Source organism: Pongo pygmaeus, chromosome 10, assembly GCF_028885625.2.
Source record: "Pongo pygmaeus isolate AG05252 chromosome 10, NHGRI_mPonPyg2-v2.0_pri, whole genome shotgun sequence".
NCBI classification, from domain to species: domain Eukaryota; kingdom Metazoa; phylum Chordata; class Mammalia; order Primates; family Hominidae; genus Pongo; species Pongo pygmaeus.
Genome location: NC_072383.2, coordinates 106699504 through 106722656, shown reverse-complemented (window position 1 = coordinate 106722656; position 23153 = coordinate 106699504). Strand labels below are relative to the sequence as shown.

At 47.2% G+C, this 23153-nt stretch overlaps 1 protein-coding gene across 3 annotated transcripts in view; it reads right to left on the bottom strand.

Annotated features, from left to right (window-relative positions):
• The window catches only part of WSCD2 (WSC domain containing 2), a 124337-nt gene extending 107439 nt beyond the window's left edge, over positions 1-16898 (bottom strand). For 2 of the 3 annotated variants that reach the window (XM_054444953.2, XM_054444951.2), the window contains exon 1: positions 16324-16898. The gene's annotated coding sequence lies outside the window, so the exon portion shown is untranslated. Of the gene's footprint in view, positions 1-14411; positions 14477-16323 lie in introns of those variants that run through there. The other variant, XM_054444952.2, reaches the window with a different exon arrangement.
• Between the last annotated feature and the right edge of the window lie 6255 nt (positions 16899-23153).

Genomic DNA, 23153 nt, shown 5'->3' with positions numbered 1-23153 from the left:
GATTTTTTTTCATGACCACAATACAGAAGATAACATAAAGCAAAGATGTACAATTTGCATCATGTACAATGATGTGCAGTTTGCACAATGAACACACACCCCATGTAACTCCCATTGAGGCCAAGAAACAACACTGCCAGCACCTTGAGACCCCTTCCAATAACATGCCCCCCTCCTTCCCTAGTCGAGGTAACTACCTTCAGGACGATGGTGGTAATTTCTTCCTTGTTTTTATGTTTCCACCAAAGCATGCATGCATCCCTAAACACTATAATGTAGTTTAGCTTCTCTTTTGAGCATTTTATAACAAGAATCCTGTAGTATGTGCCCTTTTGTAGCTGTTTTTTTCACTCACCATTATTTGTGCACAATGCCTCCTTTCATGGGTTATAGCTGTAGGTTGTTCATTGTCACTGCTGTGTACTATTCCTCGGTATGTCTAAACCTCATTTTACTTACCTATTCTACCATAATGGACATTTCAGCAGTTCCTGTTTTTCACAGTTACGAGTATTATAAAACAATAAAAGAACGTGTATACCGATATCTGTTGAGTGTATATCTTGACATAAAACAGCAGAGTCATAGGGCATGTATTGTGCTGCCTAAATAAATACTGCTGAACAGTTTTGCAAGGCAGTTGTACCAATTCACACTCCCACCAGCAGTGTATGAGGGTCCTAAGGCCTCTTTGAACTCCATCTATTAACTCCACAGTTTTGTTGTATATATGTGGCAGGCTTGGAGTGTTAGCCTGGGAAGCCTACTGAACAAGACCTAGCTGGTTCCCTGACCCCCAAAAGCAGACAGTCCGGTAGAGGAGATGCAGGTTGGTTAGATCAGCACACAACGCTGTAATCACAAAGCCTTAAGGAATGCTATGGAGCTTGGAGAGCACATGCCAAGGGGGGCCCCAGAGGAATTTCCAGAAGTGATGCTTCACCCAAGACCTGAAGGAGGAGTTGCAATTAATCAGGTGAAGACGGGTGGGGGTTGAATGGCAAAGCATGCTGGGCAAGGGCACAGTATGTGCAAAGGTCCTGAGGTGGGAGGCAGCAAGGCGTGTTTAAGGAGCTGGGGGAAACAAAGACCCAGAGAGGTCAGGAAAGTCTCCTGAGATGACATAGTAAGTGAGTAGCAGAGCTGGGCCTGGATTCCACTGCTCAGGGATCCTTGGTGCTCATGGACGCAGCCACTGCAAATGTAAACCAGTTCCCTTGAAATGCAAGGCCGTATTACGAGAGGCAGGGCCTGGACTCAGGCAGGCCAGAGTTCAAATCGTGGCTCTGCCATGTCCGAGTTGTGCGAGCTTAGGCAGGTCTCTTTGCCTCTCAGAGTTTCCTCATCTGTAAAAAAAGAGGACAGTGATGAGAAAGCCACCAAGCTCAGGGCTGCTGGGGAAGTAAAGGAGGCTGTGCTGGGAAAGGGCCTGGTATGGAGTGAGTGCTCACTCACGATAAGGGGCATCATTATCTCACTCCCTTTCACCAGGCTGCTGGGGCTGCAGTTTTACAGGAGGAGCTAAGCTTTGTTGTGTACCTATCATGTTCCTGACACCTCCTAGAAGCCAGGAGCTCCAAGGGTCTCCATGCTACGGATGAAAAAACTGAGACTCAGAGAGGTGTAGTGAGTTGCTCTCCATCACACAGTTACAAACTGGGAGAGAGCTAGGATAGAATCCTCCCGCACACCTAAGGACGGCAGCTGAATTACCTTCTCAGCCTCTGCAGAGAGAGTTTTATCCCAGGAAATCAATAGTGTGAAGCAGGAAATCAGAGAAAACATTAATAAGCTCAGGCAGCAAAATGAACTGCTTCGAAGCAGCCGTTCTCGCTGAATTCCATCCACAAAGCCTGTTACAAATGGTACAGCTCAGAGGAAGACAGGTGCTCCCATGGCCATGAAAAAGGATGCTGAATGCATAACGCATATGACCCAGGTTTGTAGAACAATGGGCCAGTGTGTCTTTTGAGGTCATCCATAACATGAGCTCTCAACGTACAGACAGTACAGGCTCTGGGTCCCACATGCTGAGGAGACTTGGCTTTACAAGAAGTGGTCCAACAGGGCTCACAGACACACTCATCTAGCCTGCCCTATGTTTTAAAATTGCCTGAATTGGTGGAATTCTCTTGGAAAAAAAAAATCAAGATATGTGACCATCCTGGGCAGGCATTCTTGTGTGGCAACAATAGGCTGGGGCTGCGAGAGGCTGCGCCCTGTGGATGGGGCACTTGGTCTCTGGCTCACCATAGTCCTCCTGCCTGTCTCATGCCCATGGGACCCACCTGTCCTAGAGGCATCTGGATTTGTGACTGCCTCCCTGCATCCCTGGTGCCATCACAGCTTTCTGCTGATAAACTGACACAGGAGGTGGGGGCTTATTAGGGAACAGCCACTTTTGTCAACCAAATGGGAGGGAAGTGACTGATCCAAGGCTACACAGGGGTTAGTGGGATGTTCAGGTTGAGTCTTCAGGATGTGGAGTGCCTCCCATTGCCCTGGATACTGACGGGCCCCTGTCTGGCCTATATTATCACCATGCTGATAATAATCACAATTGTAACATCAGTTGTAATAGCCGTGATTTACCAGGCACATTGCATGCTAGCGGCAGTGCTAAATACCTTGCATGCCTGATCTCATATCATCCTCACAGCAAAGCTCTGAGATGGGGACTAGATGGCTTGTTGACCAGTCATTTTAGTCTGACCAGTTATCTCTTCCCTTTCCTTGGTTAACTAGGTTCTGATTTTCCACTGGGGGCCCACCCCCTCCCCAGCTATTGGTCTTTGTGGCTCAGGAAGCCACAGACAGTAATTCATGCCCCTCCCCCAAAGAGGTGTCATGGTTGATCACATGACCTTGACCTGATCAAACAGCAGAGATCATTTCCCTAGTCACTGTGACAGGTGCCAGGAGGCTGTAGGTCTCAATTTCAGAATTGCTGGAACTGGGCTTTCAGATGCCACAATATAAGTAGGGAGAGAGACTGATGGGTATTTGTGTTCAGAAGAAGATAGCTAGTCTAAAATGAAGCCCACACAGAGAAAATGGGAGCCAAAAGATTGGTGAAGCATGACGGAGAGGCTGGATGCGGTGATTCACATCTATAATCCCATCACTTTGAAAGGCCAAGGTGGGAGGATCGCTTGAGGTGAGGAGTTTGAGACCAGCCTGTGTAACAAAGCGAGACTCCATCTCTACAAAATTTTTTTTTAAAATTAGCCGGGCACAGTGTCACCCACCTATACTCTCAGCTACTAAGGAGGCTGAGGCAGGAGTATCTCTTGAGCCTAGGAGGTTGAGGCAGTAAGCCATGACAGCACCACTGCACTCCAGCCTGGGTGACAGAGCAAGACCTTGTCTCTAAAGAGAAATAAAAAAATAGAGAGAGAGAGAGAAGGAAGGAGAAAGGAAGGAAAAGAGAGGTGACCAGAAAGAAAGAGAGAGAGACCTGTAAGATGCCAAGCTCCTGGATCCAGCCAAGCCTGAAGTTAGATTGCTAGTTTTATAAGCCAATAAATTTCATTTTATGCCTGAGAATAAAAGAGTGTAAGGATGTTTAAGTTGGGTTTTCTGTCACCTACAACCAACAGAATCCAGATGAATGCAAACACTATCATTATTTCTATTTTACTCATGTATATGTGGAATCAGAGGCCAAGGAGGTTGAAGTAAATTATCCAAGGCCACACAATGTGAATTGGAGCACTTGTACTTGAGCAAGATCTGCTTTACACCTGAAGCTGCTGGGTTAGAGATCTTGGTCTCTTATAGGGCTGTCTCTCTGCCTCCAGGAGCTGAGGGTTGGAGATTTTAGAACTAGCATGTGTTCAGAGCTGCTGGTACCTGTGGTGTTTTGAGGAGGCCTGGGAGGGAGGAGAGGAGGCTACATAAAAATGAAATACAAAATTGTTATTTAAATCAGTTCAGATGCCGTAAGAAGAAAAATCAAAGCTTTCTGTGGCATTTACCCAGTGCCATTTTTAATTCTACCTTATCAAAACACAGCTGGGATTAGTTTTTCAAAAAGGAAAAAGCTCCTTTAATAAAAAATAAAAATGTTCTAATAAAAGTTAAAATAGCCCACAGGCCCATCAGGTGACAAAGGAAGGAAGACGGGGGCATTTTAGCAACTTAAAGCAGATTAAGAAACTAATTTGTTGACTGTTTTCTCCAAAGCTCACCTCTCCCTTGGAAGGCTGTGTGTTTTGCATAATGAAGCTGAAATCATCCTGTTCTCTCTGCTCTTTGCAGGGATTTCAATAGGCTCCCATCTCAAGTTGAGGAGGGACAGCTGGGAGGCCTTTCTTCTTGTTGCTCTGGCCAGGGTTTAATGGAATCATTCAACTCCCCTTTACTTAAACTCTTCACAAGGTTTCCCACTGCTGGGAGGGCCTCACAAGGCCCTGAGGACACTCCAGTTTCATCATATACCAGCTCCCCCGACCCCAAAAGCAGGAACCTGTGACTATGAGACATTTACCTAGTAAAAGAAACTTTGCAGATGTGACCAAGTGGAGGATTTTGAGATGGAGAGATTATCCTGGATTACTCAAATAGGCCCAATGTCATTACCAGGGTCCTGATGGAGAGTCGCAGCCAGAGACAAAGATGTGATGACGGAAGCAGACATCAGAGTGGCTTGGGGCTATGAACCAAGGAATACGGGCGGCCCTCCAATGCTGGAAAAGGTAAGAGAGTGGATTCTTCCCCTGGAACCTCCAGAAGGAACCCAGCCCTGCTGACCCATTTTAGACTTCTAACCTCCAGAACTGGCAGATAGTAAATTTGATTGTTTAGAACCGAGGATGGTGGTGGCCATCTGTAGTCCCAGCTACTCAGGGGGCCAAGGCAGGAACATCGCTTGAGTCCAGGAGTTCGAGACCAGCCTAGGCAATATAGTGAGACTCTATCTCTTCAAAAAAATTTTAAAAATCACAAAAACAAACAAACAAGCAAAAAAGAACAATAAGTTTTTAAAAATTAGCTGGGTGTGGTGGCACTTCCCTGTAAGTCTCAGCTACTTGGGAGACTAAGGTGGGAGGATCACCTGAGCCCAGGAATTCAAGGCTGCAGTGAGCTATGATCGTGTCACTTGCATTCGAGCCTGGGTGATAGAGACTCCATCTCTAAAAAATAAATAAACAAGTAAGTAAAGAAAGAAAGAAAAGAATTTAAAGATTGTATTGTTCAAGCCACTACCTTTGTGGACATTGTTTCCCGTAGCCATAGAGAACTCATCCACTCACACTGAAAAGCAGCATGGGAGAGAAGGGGCCGCAGGACCTGTCATGGATCAGGATGTGAAAGGCCCACGTTCTAGTCCCAGCTCTGCCACGATGCCCAGGGGATGGGAGGGCTGGCCGGCTGCTCCCTGGGACCCCTTCCAGAGCTGGCAGCCTTGCTCTGCTGAAGTTCACACTCACGGGGGCAGTGGTCACAGCAGCCCAAGGCTTCAGGACTGTAGCAAGGGCTGGCAGGGGGTCAGGGGCCAGCAAAGGCCCCTGGCTGGGGGATCATGAGGGGTGAGGGCAGAAGATCTGGGCGGTCCAGGGGAGAAGACACTGACACCTCAATCCCAAGCACTTGAGGAACAAGCTGTGTGGGCCCCCAGCTACTACCACCGGTTCTTTTTGAGTGACACACAGGTTTACCTCTCATGATTAGCCAGTGCCCAAAATCAGGCGGACAGACAGAGCAGCAGGTTGCCGTAAAAGCTACGCCAGGATGGATTATGGGGAGAGGCCCTGATGACCAGAGAATCCCCATGCCTCTTCACTCTGCTCATAGACAGTTAGGAGGTGCCTCACCACTCCATGATGTAGCTCACCTCTGACAAGACCTGAAATAAAAGCCACCCAATCACAATCATTACGTTACTAACTGGCATTTATGTAACTTGTACCATATGCTAGGCGCCATTTTAGGTCATTGAATCTTCACTCGGCCCTTCCAGTTTTGTATCTCAGTTTTACAAATGAGGAAACGGAGGCGAAGAGTGGTTAACTCACAGCCCAAGGCCACTCAGCTGAGAAGCAGCAGAGCTAGGATTGAAACCCAGGCAGGCTGACCCTGGGCGTGACTCGGGATGATGCCATCATTCTACCTCGTGTGCCTTCTGAGTTCTTGCCCTGGGCTGAGAACTCTCCATGCATAAGGTCACGTCATCTTCACAGCAATCCTAGACACATCAGCTCACCCTCTCTCTTTTGCAGGTGAGGAAACTGAGGCACAGAAAGGTGACGCCAGTGGCCCAAGGTTGTGTGATCAGCTGATGGTCTCTCTAACCCAAGCCTGGTGCCTCTTCTCAGCTTTTCACTGCTGAGCTAGGTTCCTGCTCACTCACCATTGGCTTCAGCCAGTGTGAGAGAGTTTCCGTTATTTAAAACCTGCCGTGTCCCATTCTGACATTTCAGAACCTCATATGGGCTTGTTCTCTCCCTACTAATAATGATGAATATTGTTCTTAGCATTTACTATGTGCTAGGTATTGTGCTGGGGTTCTATGTGAATTCACTTATAAAACACTCTTAGCAACCGTTGGAGAAGGCATTATTGTTATCCCCATTTTACAGATGAGAAACTGAGGCACAGGGGTTAAGACACTTGTCCAAAGTTAGAGAGTGAGTAAGTGGCTGATCTGGGCTGTGAAGCCAAGCAGTTTCAGTCTAGAGCCCATGTTGGTGACTCCAACACTACACAGCTTCGAATTTGCTCACTTTAGAGCATGTACCACTCTGGACCCTAATCTCCCCCCCACCTGAAGTTGAGCTGGGAAAACTCTTCCTAGGTATAGGCGCTGGGTCTGTTCCAAGTCCCCAGTTCACAAGGGCTGGTGAGGGAGTCTTCCATAAAAATGGAAACAAGAAGAACACCTCCTAGAATTACTACAAGTCATTCAGCCATAAATTCTCTCTTGTTTGAAAGTATGTTTCCCCCAATTAATTCCATCCCATGCCACTACTAAATTTTATTTGGAGATAGACCTCCAATGCCTAAGGAATGATCCGGGAACTCACACCTTCATTATTTTCTTTCCTAAGGTGGTAAGCTGAGGCTGCTCTGCTCAGTCTGGGACTCAAGAATTCTGGGGCTCAGATAGCAATAGGATCCACCCATCTGATGGTGCTAAGTACAGAACATTCATTCATTCATTCTCTCAACCAACATTGAGCACCTACTATGCACCAGTCCCACCTTGGTGCAGAGGCACAGCTGTGAACATGAAGGCTGCTGCTCTCCCAGGACAATTATCCATGTGTCTCCTCTGTCCTCCCAAGGGGCATCACTACCCAGGTCTATCAAGTTGGGCTCATCTCCCAGGGCCCAGCACAGGACCTGGCAGCTCTGAAATGAAATAGGTGCCTAATAAAGGAGTGTTAAATAAATGAATGGATGCACAAATATGTTTATGAATCAAGCAAATCACTAAATAACATTCATGGCAGAGGAAGGTGAAGTTCAAAGAGAAAACTTATTGGAGATGCCCCAGATGGTGTGAAGAGGCAGAAACTGACTGATTCATCACGAGTCTTGAACAGATGCCCACAGACACATTAGTGCTAGGAAGAATCTTAGTTATGCCCATTGGAGAAAATGACTTATCTTCTGGCTAAGATGACCATTGTTGAGTACTTACTCTACACTAAGCATGACCTCATTGAATCCCTGTAAGAACCCTGTGAGGTAGGTATTATTGCCATTTTACAGATGAGGACATGGAGGCACTGTGAGCCCATGCAACCTGCTCAAGATTACACAGCCTATAAGCTACCAAGCTGGGATCGGAAGTGAACCTGTTCAATCCCAAAGCCCAAGTTCCTAGCCCTCACTTCTAAGGCACAACAGAGGTAAATGGGGCATCTTTTTACCCAGCTACTGGACATGTATGAAGATGCCATCGTATTTTTTTGAGGCCGGGGCATCTATGGCCCACTGGCTCACCCAACTCCATCCAATGTCCTGTCCCACTGGTGGGTCTTCCCGCATGCTGGCCATCAAACCATAGAACCTCACTTCTCAGAGTCCTCTCCAGCCTGGTTTCTGCATGTGCCCGCCTCCCACATGAGATATAGAAGTTGAAAGCAAATGTCATGAGACAGGCTGTGGTGCTGTTCCTTCTACCACGCACAGACAAGAAGGTGCTTTGGGTTTCTGCAGCAGTTGTGGCTCATGTACAGCTGTCCTCGGTGCATAGCGGATGACACTGAGGCTGAGAGGGAGCCGTTGGCTGCTGTTAAGTGGCTAAGATCTGAACCTAGATTTGCCTGATTTCAAAGAATGTTCATTTCTTGAGCACCTATCACACACCAGACACTGTCTCGGTACAGTTAGATGTCACTTATCCAACATTGTGAAAAATGAAGAGTTCTATGTAAGTGAATTTTTCAGACACCAGAGGCCACCTACATAGAAACATTTATTAGTTTAGCCATGGGATCAAATACTTTATTCAATGAATTATTCCTTGCCCTTGCTCCTGCCTATTAAATAGGATTTAACTATTTCTTGGGGCCAGCACAGAGGCTGGCCATTTCAGTGTCCTGTAACATTCAGCTGGACAGAAGTTATGGGATGAGGTTGTTGGACCACTACACTAAATTCCCCCAAGTTGTCATTCTTTTATTTCCATGCTTCTTATTTTTGTAATCTCTTCATCTTCACCCTTGTTCCCAGGCTGTCAGCTGTTGCTTCTGCCTGCTGTCACTGTGTACTCTCTACCATTCTACAGTCTCATCACTTGCTTCTTCTATGTGCTATAGGGCCTGGGAAATCAGGCCACTGAGCTCATCACAATGGTGTGCAGAGAAAGAGTAAACAGGCCCTGAGTGAGGGAATGCTGGCTCTTTTCTGATATGGGCACTGTAGTAATTAAATCAGACTATTTTCTTATTGTGTTTTATAGGGAGTTGAGTTCCCAGGGTAAATGGCATGCAGTTATGGTGGTGATATACCTAAGAGCTACGTGAAAATTAAAACTAATCTAATTGTTCCAGAGATTCTAGCTTTTCTACCTGTCCCACCAGGGAAGCTTTCAAAATGCAAAGAGCCCAGGACACTGGAGTGTAAACAGATATTCTAGAGGCAGAAATCAGGGCCATCTTAACCAAGTGGGGAAGAAACGTGGATGATCCACTGTCTCTGGAGGCTTAGTGGCTTTCTATGAACCTGCAAATCCAGAGCCCAGCATGCTCAGTCCCCAGTCCTGGAGAGTAGTCTGCCTTTAACTGTCCTAGCAGGGGACCCTCCAGCCATTCAGTCACCCAAGCCTGCCCAGCCTCAGCCTCACTGATAAACCCATGTTTACCATCCTCAGGCCTGCGGGGATGGACCTGGCCTGGTGCATGCCATTTCCAGGTTAACAAATGAGAGGGAGAGAAAAGGGAAAGCTTCCTGCGAAGAGTTCCTGAAACCGTGCATCACCCCCACCTGGGAAAGACAGAGCGGGGAGGCAGGGGGAGGAGTAGCTGAGAACACGGGCTTTGAGGTCAGAGAGACCTGGGCTCTGCCATGCACTGGCTCTGTGACTTTAGATAAGTGAATGAATCTCTCTGAGCCTCAGTGTCCACATGGGTCAAGTGGAGACTGGGGTCCCTTAACTCACAGGACTGTCACAAGGATTCCGTGAGAGAATGGAAGTGAAGCTCCGATTACAATGCCAGGCACTGTAAACACCCTGCATACAGAAGCCATGGTGATCAGGAAGGTCCGCAGGTCAGGGTCCTGCAGGGCCACCTTGGAGCACAGGCCAACATATATTAAGGCTTTAGCGCTACTCCAATTAGAAAAGAAAATGGAACCATAAAAAGCTGCACTGGAGAAGTCCTTTGTGATATATGTAACTTCTCTCCCATTCTATGGATGGGAAAACTGAGGCCCAAATAGGGGAAGGGACTTGCTAAAGGCCACTAAGTCAGTTGGCGAAGAGCTGGGATTCAGACCTCTTCACTTCCCACTCAGAAACTCTTTCCCAGGACCATTGTCACCTGCCTCCCACTGTCTTTGTGGCCTTGGGTTGTCTCTCTCCCTTTCTGGGTCTCCATCTCTCCATCTAAGAATTCTCCAGCTCACAGTCTCTGGAGTTACTGCACCTCTTCTGACCCTCCAGGTGCCTCACCTGTGGATGAATGCAAACCCCCATATATCACCTGACTCACAATGATTCAGCCAAGTCCATCAAATTTTTGCCTTGGTCATCCTAGTCCAAAGCCCAGGACCCTGGCTGGGATTTTTAGCTCATGGGTCAGCAAATTTTTTCTGTAAAGGGCCAGATAGTAAGTACTTTGGGCTTTGCAGGGCATGTGATCTCTGTCACAAATACTCAACATTGCTGTTGTAGCTTGACAGCAACCATAGACAATAGGTCAATGAATGGGCTTAGCTGAGTTGCAATAAAACTTTATTTACAAAAACAGGCAGCGGGCCAGATTTGGCTTGTGGGCCATAGTTTGTTGGCCTGTATTCTAGACCATTCCAAGCTGGGTCCAATATTTCCTCTGGGATGAGAGTAACCAATTTGTCCTGGTTTGTGTGGGACTCTTCCAGTTTTAGCACTGAAAGTCCTGTATCCTAAAGAAACATCTCAGTTTCAGACAGTCAGGATGATTAGTCACCCTATCTGGGATCTGGAGGCCCCTACTTTCTCTTATCTCTGCATTGCTCTGGTAGTGACATTCAACTGTCTCCACCATAAGGAGGAGGAGGAGAAAGAATAGGAGGAAGGGGAGTTATTGTTTATTATGGCTTCCAGCAAGCAAGGCACTGTGTGAAGGACTTTGCCAAATTACTTTGTTTGATCCTTACAACAATCCAATGAGGTGGGGCTGAAGTTCCTTCCAGTAAAGGGTAAAGTCTGGACTGGAACCCAGCTTCATCTGCCTCCAGAACCCAGGTTCTCCTACTTCTACCTCAGATTGTAAGCTCATTGAAGACAGAGCTGGGGTCACTCATTTCTGTATCTTCAGTGCCCAGCACAGAGTATGATGCTGAGAAGATTCTGAGCAAACACTGAATATCAGCAAATACTGATGCTGAATGAATACTTGAATGGATGCATAGATGGATGGATGTATGGATGGACGGATGGACGGACGGATGGACAGATGGATGGAAGGATGGATGGATGAAGAAATCTCACCACATTCAAATAGACAATTCCCACTTCTGTGACAGGATTCATTTCTGCCAACCAAACCTCCAGGTGAGAGAAGGGGGGAAATGTCAAATGTATGCTATGACATCAGTTACATAAAACATGCCTGCTGGCACTGGGGAGGCAATATGACATCATGGTTAAAAACACGGTCTCTGACATCCGGTGATCTGTGTGCAAATCCCAGAAAGCCTGGCTTCTGAGCTGTGTCACCTGGGCAAGTCATTCATCTCTCTGACAGAAGACTAGATGAGTATAAAGCTCCTGGCACAGTGTGTGCACCCCTGGTAAACACTTTGTACATGGTACTTATTATTATTAGTGTTGATGTTAGGATGGACAGAAAGCAAGGTAGGAATGGGGCACCAACAGTGAGAAGTACAGGTGTTCATTATGCACCTCTGAATAAGTACCAGGGTCAAACAGGAGAAGGAAATAAAGATGACTTACTGGTAACTGCATCAGTTAGCTATGACCATGACAGTGGTGTGTAACAAACAACCAGAAAATCCCAGTGAGATATCTGTGAGAGGCATTTATTTTGCTGATCTGCTTGTGACCAGCTGGAACCTGTCTGGACTCATCCCTTCACCAAGGTCTGGGCTTAACATGTGCCCATTCTAGGGCCAGGCTGAGAGGGCAGCTCTCCACCTAGCCATGGCAGAAACACACAAGGTCCCCTAAGGCCTAAGCTTGGAATGGGTACACTATCTCTTCCACTTCACTCTAATGGCCAAACCTGGTCACATGGCCGAACCCCAAAGGGAGGGGGCAGGGGCATAAGCTTTGCCTGATCCTTGAATGAGAAGAGCAGTGACGTCTTATGGCTAAGGGCATGGATACAGGGAGGAGGGAGGAAATGGGAACACTGATGCACCCATCCCAATAACCAGGCACTGGCGGACCTTCAAAAGGGGCCCCACAGTGGTCCAGTCCTGCCCTCCTCACCAGCTTCTCACCTCAAGGTTCTGCCTCATCAGCTCTTAGGCAAAGTCTGGAAGGCCCCTAAGCAGCAACACTTGTGGTCCATGGGGAACCAGAGACCCACCCATACCCCACCACAGTCCCTATCTTCCCAACATCTGGACCTGCTCCAGGGAGCCATTAATCTCAGGCAATTTCTTTCCTCACTTGATTTGTTTATTTAAGGAAAACAAGTTGCTCCTAATTAGAAACACTGCTGTCGAGATGTTCAGCACATCCTAGGCTGCCTATTTTCAGACCTTCTGCCTAAAATTATACCTGTGCTTTTAACATCTGCGAGTTTGTTCAGCAGCCGTCCTAAGTGGAAGCTTCTGGCAAGATAGATTTGGGCTGTTACAGAAGGTGAGGGAGGTGGGGGCAGGGGGATACACCGGGCTTTGGAGCACTGCAAGGCAAAGGCACTTGGAAAAATGAGCACGCAACATCCAACACTCTGCTCAGAGCTGGCACCAACTGCTGAATCAACACTCGGAAGGTGCACGGCACGAGCACAGTTCAGTCCTGAGGAGCAGGGAGAAGAGTGATAAAGGTTCAGAGATGGTTTCTGTTTGGAAGCTCACAGGTATGTTCACACCCCTCTACTCACACACTTGTTTATACCCCTAGAGACACTCAGACACACCCTCAGAGATGTGCATGCTTAGAAGTACACACATACACACAGACATGCACAAAAGTTACACTGCTGCACAAACAGGCAAACATGCTCAGAAAAAAACACATGTACGCCCAGAGATGTGTAAAAAGATACAGTACAACACCACTCAGAAATTCACTCATACATGAGACAAAAGTTACACTGGAACACACAGAAATACACCTTCAGAGACACTCACATGCACACAGACACACTCAAATGTACACTGCAACCGACACACCCAGATACTGACACTCACAAACACACATACACACAGAGATACGCTCAAGTGTGCAATGCTACACAGAGGCACATACACTCAGAAACACCTGTGTATATGTCGAGAGATCCACAAAAAGTTCACACTGCAATACACACAGTCACACACCTACAGAAACACACGTATACACAGACACAATCAAATGCACACGCTAACATTCACAGATACACACGTTCGGAAACTCACACGTATACACAGAGACATTCACAGAGATTACACCACAACAAACAGATGCACACACATACAGAGACAATCAGGTGTGCAATGCTACACACACATTTGCACATAGAGGCACACACAAAGGCACATTAAAAAACATGCAGATACATAATGCCTGTAAGTGCATAGCACAAACTCACACTCACATGGCTGTATGCACATGTATGCAGGCACTGAGAAATGCCCACATATATGCAGGCACTGAGAAACACCCAAATAGACATGCAAATAACACACACAGCTATGAAAACACGCACCAGGCAGACATGCACAGCTTCTTAAACACGGGTATTTCTACACAGATCCCCTAGAGCACACATGCGCATCTGTGCAGGCATGCACCTGCTTAGCCCAGACACACATGACTCACACATACAACTGCTTACCATTCACAAGTGTATATACATACCACCCTTGCACTGATTCACACGCGCACCCATTTTCTTGCAGGCGTGCACACACACTCACAAATCCATAGACATGCACACTCACACTCATAAATCCATCAGACACCAAGTACACACTCACACTGACACTATCACATGAGTGCACACACTTACGATTCTCATGTAAGTTATGCTCACACAGGCACATGAGCCCACACCTGCATGAGAATGCACACATATGCACACATTCACACACGTGTCCACGCACACACCTTACTCTACCATGAAAGCAAATTGTTCGTTTTCTCAGAGTCTTAAAAGTCAAGTCTAAGCAAGCACACAGTGGAATTGCTCCTGTCCCCCATGAATTCACTCCATGTCACTGGGATGGGGTCTGCCTTCCCCACTGACGGTTTCAGCATAAACCTGGGGCAACCCACAAGCCTCAGAACCACGCAGAAAAAAATCACAGTGACCAGTCCACTGCATTCCCTGACAATTTCAGCATCCCCCCGTGTGTGCATACGCACGCACACACACACATGCGTACACACACACACACACACAATGCTGTAAGACACTTCTTTCCCCAGCTTGACTTTTCCTGCCAAGAACAGTAGCCTTGTCTGCCCAGCATGGGGTAGTTCTCAAGCGTCAGCTGACTGAGTGCCCTACATGCAGACATTCTGAACTTCTCTGCCCTGGTCCCTAGACAGCTGCGAAGTTGAAGCCATGGAGACTGCCTACCTCCACCTCCTGATGTCCTGGTAATACAGCAGCTGGGTGCATCCAGCACTCCCAGACCACCCTGGGCTCCCCATTAGGAGTGGCTGGTCCAGCAGAGATTTTATGAGAAAGCAGAGAGAGGGCGGGGACTGCAGTGTCAGGTGATTGGAGAGAACAAGGGCCCTGCCATGTAGTCAAGGATCACCTGGTGCTCGGTGGGACAGGGCCAGCCTCCCTGGGGAAAACAGCACCCAGATAGATGCCCACACACAAGACCCAAAAGCAGGCAGCCTTGGCACCTTAGAGCTTCACTCTTTGCTAAACTCTACACTCAGCACCCTCCAGGCACCATCTCAGTTAGTCCTCTCAACAGCCCTCTAAAGTAGGAACTGTGAACTTCCCATCCTATAGTGGAGGAGCCGAAGTGTGGAGAGGGAAGTGACTGGTCAAACTTAGATCTGATCTGAGACCTAGGTCTCTTAAATTCTAAATTAAGATCCCCTCCTGGGATTACGAAAATCTCATTAGTGACAATCACTCAGGGCCATATAGTGTCTCAACTGAACTGGGACCTCTGAAGATATATGAAATCTCTTCATTTTTGAGAAGCAGCAACTGAAGCCCAGAGAGGTCTAGTGATTTGCCCAAAGTCACACAGCAAATGAGAGCCAACTTGAAGCTCAATCTCCTGACCCAGACCCAAGGCTTCCAGGACATCAAGCACCAGATTCTGACGCCCTGGAGGAATTCTTGGGTTTTGGCAGCCTAGGGACACAGCTCTAACTTGGCCTGAGATCGGAATCCCACCTCACACCCCAAGAACTGTCTTAAAAACAACACAGCAATGCTACTCCGCAGAGGCAGATGCCCAGCCCAGGTAGGTAGCACCATGCCATCTATGGGGCTGTGACCACAGGGTGGCTCCAAAATGATCCTCAGAGACCAGGTGACCTCCTTGGAGCATGCTTTTTACTAATAGAAAAAATCATCTAGCCAAACTTATGAGCTGTGTATGGGGCTCAGCAGAGCCTCTAGGGGCCTAGAGTGTGGGGATGAGAATGTCAGGAGCCCCTCTCCACCTGGCCCTTCCAGCTCCTTTTCTGCAAAAAGTTTGCACCTCCCCAGGCTCCAATAGGAATGGTCTCACTGAGCAGCCAGGAAACTTCCCCTATTTTTTTGCTCACCTAAGGAGCAGCCCCTTTGAAGCTGTAAGAATTAGGAAGTGACCTCCACCCTTCCTAGTGGTTCTGCCAAGGAGGTGAGTTGGCTCTTTCCAAGATACCTGGGGCTGCTGGAAAGGCTTGCAAGGAGGCGATTTGGCTGAGTTGGTCCCCTAGTCTCTAGTTCCCTCTCTCTCTTTACAAACACACACACACACACACACACCAGAATGGACATAAGCAAATCTGCAAGGTACCCTACACAAAGCCCATTGCCTGGGCAGCTCTGGCTGTTGGCATCAGATGACAGGCAGCCTTATTCACCAGAGTATCACCCCCAAGAAACATCTTCTACAGCCAACTTGGAAGTATGACTAGCTCCCTCTCCCTTGGAACTCTGCACTGGCCAGAAAGAGGGTGACTCATAAATCAAATTTACGGGGCCCACTGCCACCCCGCTGGCCCACCTCCGCGGGAGAAGCCCTTGAATGCATGCCTGTAGGGGGCACAGGAATGCCCAGAGGAAGGATGCCTGGATGAGCCGGAATGTCCCACCCTCTGCCGGAGGAGAGAAAGTTTGTCATCTACGCAGAGCTGGGCTGTCACCACTCTGGGTTCTTCACTCGCCGGGCTCTGGACGACGAGCCCCCAAGCTTCGGGGAAGCGTCTGGAAAGCGAAGCCCAGATCTAGGAGCAGAAGACATTTCGCACCAGCTCCGCGCCCGGCTCCCTCCTGGAGCCCTCTTCCCAGGTCCAGGCACCTGAGTCCTTACCTGAAGGGTCTGCCACTTGCAAACTCTGCCAGCGGAGCTCAGCAGGCGCCTCGGGTCCCTCTCTGCGACTCCCGCGTCCCGCTTGGCGCGCCCGCTCTGTGGGCGCCTTCCCAGCTGCTGCAGTGGCTTTAAGAAAAGGGGAGCCTGGATTTCCTTTCTCGCCACCAAGGCTCCTCCTGCCGGGCCCTGGGGCTATTTCTCCAGGTCTGGCTCAAGGGGCATCCTCTGCGCCTCCAGCGGGAAAGTGGAATAGTGTGCGCCTTGAATTGCAGCAGCGGCGACAGCGGTGGCCGGGGACGAGGAGGCGGTGGCGACGCCAGCCGGCGAGCGGAAGCGAGAGGAAGTGAAAGCCAGGCTCCTGCGAGCCTGGCACTCGGGCGGGCGGCACTGCGGGTGCCCCGAGCCGCGGCGAGGCCCCGCGCGGGCACCCGCCCCGGGGATGGAGATGCCCGGGCCCGGTGCGCGCAGGGCACCGGCTGCGGCTCGGCGCGGAGCTCCGGCCGCCTGGCTCTCTCTCGCTGCCTCGCCGCTGCCTCCTCGGCTGCCTTGCTCGCTCCCCTGGACTTCACGTCTCCAGCCCTAGCTCCCCGCGCCGCTGCCGCCGCCGCCAGCAGCGCGCCTCAGCCCGGCGCGCTCCTCGCACGGAGCCACAGCACTGCCTACCGCTTAACTCCTTGCATGCCACCTGGCCCTCCTGCAGCCTCCCGGGGAGCCGGGCATAGCCGCTGCCAGGCCGGCTGAGCATATCGGGCAGGGGCCTCAGCCTTCCGGCCTCAGTGTCCTCTTCTGTAAAGTGGGTTCGAGACCCAAGCCCAAGCCATAGGGTCGCTGGAAGAATTCACTGAGCGAATTACGCAAAGTGCCAAGCTGCCTGACATGGGGAGTATGCACCCCAAATGGCAGAGTGCTTGCTGCTGCTGCTACTGTTGTCGACCAAGAAGCTTAGCACGGTGCCTCGCAAATAGTAAACACCCAATAAAGCGCAGTTTCGGTTTTTGGTATTTAGTTTGTAGTTTTAACAGGTGGTAAGTTTTAGCTGTGTGACCTCTGGGTGATCACTCGCCCTCTCTGAGCCTGTTGCTTTCCAAGCTCTGTGACCTTGGGCAAGTCACAGCACCTCTCTGAACTTCTGTGTCCCCATCTGTAAAATGGGGACAGGAATGCCCGTAGTCAAAGAATTCCCAGAGAAGCTCTGGCAGAAGAGCCCTTCTTATGACGGGGCAGGGCACCTAACAGGAGCTGGATATCCTTTCTTTCTTGATCTGGCTGGTGCCTCCACAGGTGTTTGTGACAAGTCGTTGAACTGTACATTTACATATCAAGTGCTTTTCTGTACATGGGTTAAATCTTAACTGTTTTTTTGTTTTTGTTTTTGTTTTTGTTTTTTGAGTGACCATTCTTGAGCAAAACAGAACTGGGTTCAAGCATGGGCTCTATTACTTTCTGGTTGTGTCACCGTGACCAAGTTATTTCATCTCGAGGAGCCTCAGTTTCCTCATCCATAAAATGGGAACAATGATAGTACCTACTGGATAGGTGATATAAGGATTAAAGGGTTTCAAGCAAAATGGCAGATATAAAGCTTAAGGCCTGAACTCAATCAGTATCTGCTGGTACTGATCACATATTCTACAGTATTATATATGTCCCATAGTAAGGGGTGTCTGGGAAATAACAAAGAGAACTGAATTTGAGTCTCCTCAACAGTTGCCAGGTAAAATACAGGATGCCCAGTTAAATTGTTAGTGTAAGTCTGAAATTTTACGTGGGATATACTTTCACTATTTTTTTACATTGTTTACTCGGAATCCAAATATAATTGGATGTCCTTTATTTTATTTTGCTGCATCTTGCAATCCTAATTCCATAATTACCAGCTGTGTGTCCTAAGGTAAACGACTTAGCCTCTCTGGCCTTGGTTGCCCAATCGGTAAAACAGGACTAAAGATTTCTTCTAATGTTGACAAGAGAATGAAACTGATTAAAGTGGGTGGGTGTTCCCAGCAGCACATGTTAAGCCCTCCACATTTGTTCTGTACACTTCCTGTCAATCATCTCCCTCCCTCCTCTTCGGTTCGTCCTCTTTTTCCCTACCTGTCTTGAGGTTGCCAGGGCTCTGCACAAGCATTGTTTAGCCCTCTTGCTGGCCTTCAAAACTAGCAGATTATAATTAGCCATAAAAAAAATAAGCAGTAAAGTTAGGATTTTCACCTAAAACACACACACAATCAATTTTGCTAAGAAGGGATGAAGTCTGTTTTTTCTAGACCTAACCATTGAGCACACTCTAATTTTTGCTAAGGGCTTGTGCTCCACCCCTATGTATCCCTGACATGATTTGTGTTTCAGGTTTCTGAGAGAAGCCTCATCCTCTCTCATTGCCTTTTATTTCAGCTCAGAATTTTATTGTTTCTGGCTGAAGTCTGTTGCAGGACTCACGGAGGAGGGAGAAGAAACAAAGCGATCTTTGAAATAAATTATAAAGAGCAAAACAGGGTGATGTAAGAGAGTTTCCGAGCATTAAGATCCGCCAACACCTCCGAACTATGTTCATAAAACGAGTCACTGCCCCATACATCACTGTCATTTGAACCACAGTGTCTAAAAATAGGATTTGCTCTAATTTCCTCAGTAGCTGGAGCAAGTGGAGAGAATGTGTGAGTAGTGAGTGGGCTGTGTCAGGCGGTAAGTAACTTCCCTTAGATGGTATTGCTCTATTGTGGAAAGAAGGGGAATTGCCTTCAGAAATGTCAGGCATATCCTGACAGAGCTCAAAGGGTTGAGATGAAGGACTCTGGAGTCAGCCAGACCTGGAATGGAACCCCAGCACTGCCATCTCCTAGCTGGGTGACGTTGGGTAAGTTAATTAACCTCTCTGGGCCTTATCTTCTACAAAATTGAAAGAATAGTATTTCTAACTTTATAAGCATTTTGTGCAGATTAAGTGATAGGCTTATACAGACAGTTTACCATACTGTCGACCATACATGTATTATGCACACGAGCCATGACCTGTTATTATAATGATTCCAGATGGACAGTATATATCCAAGGCAAAGTGTGGATGTCATTTATTCAGGGCACTGGAGAGAATTCTAGCCCTGGAATTCAAGCATGTGTAGTTGTCACAGATTTTTTTTTTTTTCAGGCAAAAAACAACTGACTCACATTAATTAATATGTGAAAGGGAGAATGAGGTTGGGAAGAGGGAGTTGCAAGGGGTCACTGTGACTTTGTCCTGAGGCAGATATACACTGAAAGAGGTCTTTGAATTCTAGGAGCTTGGGTGCAGTGTCCAAGATAGGCTGGTTGTAACCTCCACAGCCCTGTGTTTCTCCATCATCCGTGGCATCTCTCTGCTCCCTGGCCACTCCATTTAGAGCCCTACTGTGAGCTCCCAGCATCCTCATAGCCCATCTGACAGAGGTTGATGCTTGGTCTCCCAAGCAAACTCCTGGAGATCAAGAGTTGTGTCTTGTACCCACTTCTCTGTTCCTAGCACCCGACACAGGGCTTGGCACATAGTAGGTTCTCAGGAAAAAGTTGATGAATGAAGAAAACTGTCCAGTCTTATCATAGATATATAGAAATTAGAAGAAAACCTGATATCTTAGTCTGTTTGGGCTGCTATAATAAAATATGGTAAACTGGATGGCTTATAAACAATAGAAGTTTATTTCTCATAGTTCTGGAGGCTGAGAAGTCCCAGGTCATGGCACCAGCAGATTTGGTGTCTGCTAAGGGCCTGCTTTTTGCTGGTTTATAGATGGTACATTCTCACTGTGCCCTCACATGGTAGAAATGGCTAGCTAGCTCTTTGGAGACTCTTTTATATGGGCACTCATCTCAATCATGAGGGTTCCACCCTCCTACTCTAATCACCCCCCAAAGGCCCCAGCTCCTAACACCATCACCTTGGAGGCTTGGTTCAACAGATGCATTTTGGAAGGACACACATATTCTGACCAGAGCCCCTGGTATGATCAGGAGAGTTCATCCATCAGAATTTCAGTATACAAATGTAGAAGAATATATATTGCAGCACTTTTTAATGGTGGAAAACTGGAAGGAATCTAAATGCTCATCAACAAGAGAATGGATGGATCAATTCCAGTATATTCTTAAAGGAGAGTACCATGCAGCAGTGAAAATTAATGAGCTAGAACTCTATGTATCATCACAGATAAATCTAAAATACTATAGTGTTGAGTGGGGGAAAAAAGCGAGTTGCCACAGGACGCATATAGAATTTTACTATTTAATGACGTGCAAAAACCTGAAAAGCAATTCAGTATATTTTTATGCATATATATATAGTAAAATGATAAAAACATGTGGAATGATGAACACCAAATTCAGGAGAGAGGTTACCACAGCTGGGAAGAAAGTGGTTTGGGAGGGTTTGCAAAGAGCTTTAAGTGTGTTTTTCATATTCTGTTTCATAGAAGCTTGTTCTGTTATTTTTTTACATGTTTTTGTATGCCTGAAATATTTAATTAAAGAAAAAAGAATGGGGCCACAGCTAAGAGTCAAAGCCAGAGTGGAACTGGCCTCATTTCTACCCCATTCTGAAGTTTGTTGGCTGTGTGCCTTGAGCAAGGGATTTAACCTCTCTGAGCTTCAGTTTCCTAAACATTACGATTCTTCCAACGTGATTTCCTTGAAGAATTAAACGAGATAATCTGTAGAAATTGTTTAAAGCAATATGAACACTCAACAGATAACTATTGTCATAATTATGAATCGTCAACAGCAAGTCAGTCTCAAATTATTTGAGGGCTGGAAACATCTCAGAAGATCATCCATTGCTAACCTTTCTTTACAGGTGAAATCCCTGAGACTAACAAGATTAAGTTGCCCGAGGTCATATGAAATTCTCCATGTGCATGGAGGGTCCTCCTGGGTGAGGTACTGTATGGGACTTCCACTTTAATGCACTTCCTACAAAATCTCCAGAAACCTTTACCTTGTTCCAGGGGACCAATGACAGTCAGATGGCAGACCTGTGAAAGCTAGGACACAGATCCCAGAGGCAGGGGACAAGCGCAGCTTCAGGAATCCTAACATGGTTTCACCCCTTCTCTCAATCCAAAACGTATTTATATATCTTGAAAGAGATTAAGAATGATAATCCTATAAGGCCATCCTTTTCTAATTAAACTTTTAAATAACAAAAAATTTGACTCAGTTTGGGCAACAAAGTGACACCCTGTCTCTATTAAAAAAAAATACAAAAATTAGCTGGGCTTAGTGGTGCATGCCTGTGGTCCCAGGTACTCAGAAGGCTGAGGTAAGATCACTTGAGCCTAGAAAGTTGAGGCTGCAGCGAGCCAAGGTCATGCCACTGCACTCCAGCTTAGGCAACACAGCCAGATCCTATCTCTAAAAAGATCTTTAAAATTTGATGCTTAACACAAATGGGCAGATATTTTCACAAAAATACACATCCTAGAATGCACTATTTATAATACCCCCAAACTGGAGCCAAATATCCATCAGTGGAAGAATGGGTAAATAGTGCTGAATTCATTCATGCTCGATCTGTTCAGTCTTCTGCAAAGCAGGCATCAAGGTGGAATTCGAAGTGCAGAAGGTGTACTGGAGGAAACTTCCATTGGAATATAGTATTCCATGGAATACTATACAGCAGTAAAAATGAATGAAGCATGGCTACCATACAATCACGTGGATGAATGTCACAAACCGAATGTTAAACAAAGGAAGCCAGACCTGGGGGAGCACATGTGGTCTGCTGCCATTTATGTAAGTTCAGAAATTGCAAAACTAACCAAGCTGCTAGAAGAGTGGTTACACTTGGGTGGGAGGTTTTTACTGGAAGGGGGCTAGTGGGGCAGGGATGATTTCCGGGGCTGATATACTGATCTGGGTGCTGGTTACATGAACGTGTTCTTTGTAAAAATGCATCAAGCTGTACCCTTATTTGTACACTTGTGTACATATTTAGACTTCAGTTAAAAGTGTTTTTTAAATGTAAAAATTTGCAAATTTCAGTATTTTAACCTTTATCAGTTACCGACGCCTAAGCACCATCCTGGATGGAGCCACATAATAAGGGGGGTAAATGTGGGACTCTAAATTAGCGTCCCCTATTAAGCCTTGACCTTGAATATACCAGCCAGAGCCAGCTTTCATTTCAGGCTCTCTGAAAAGAGGATTGTCAATGTAGAACCAGGCCAGGTGGAGACAAGGGCCATTACTCAGGACATGTGATCCAGAGAGACAGGCAAACCACCAAAATTATCTGATTTGGCAGATTCTCGGGCTCAAATGACCCAGATAATGGTCAAACTGCCATAGTGACACCACATATTGCAGCCAAAATATCTGTGAGGTGGACCCTTTCACTGGGGCCATATTTGTGGGCAGAGAGAACAGATGCCTCCCTCGGGTGTGGCTTCTGCAAGAAGAGCCATGGGAGCTCTTTGAGAGACTGCAGAGGCCACGGAAAGGTAAGGCAGCCTGGGATGCCCGAGGGGCTCCTGGTAGGCCCCCACCTCCTGCCATCCTGCCGTGTGGTTCCTCCCACACCCTTGCCAGAATACACACGGCTCTGAGCCATTGAGCATGGATTATTTTATTTAATCCTCATTTAATCCAACAGCCTAGGAGAGAGGTAATAGCATTATTGTTTTTTATTATTTTGCAAGGGAGGAAACTGAGGCTCCGATGGGTCACCCAAGTGTGAACACCAGAAAGGAGTGAAATCATTTATTAAATTATTTATTTTTGAACTGATTCTGTCCTCAGCCACACCCTCTCCTACCCTTCCTTCCCCAAGGAGCACTGCTCCCCATGACTTGCCCCAGCTA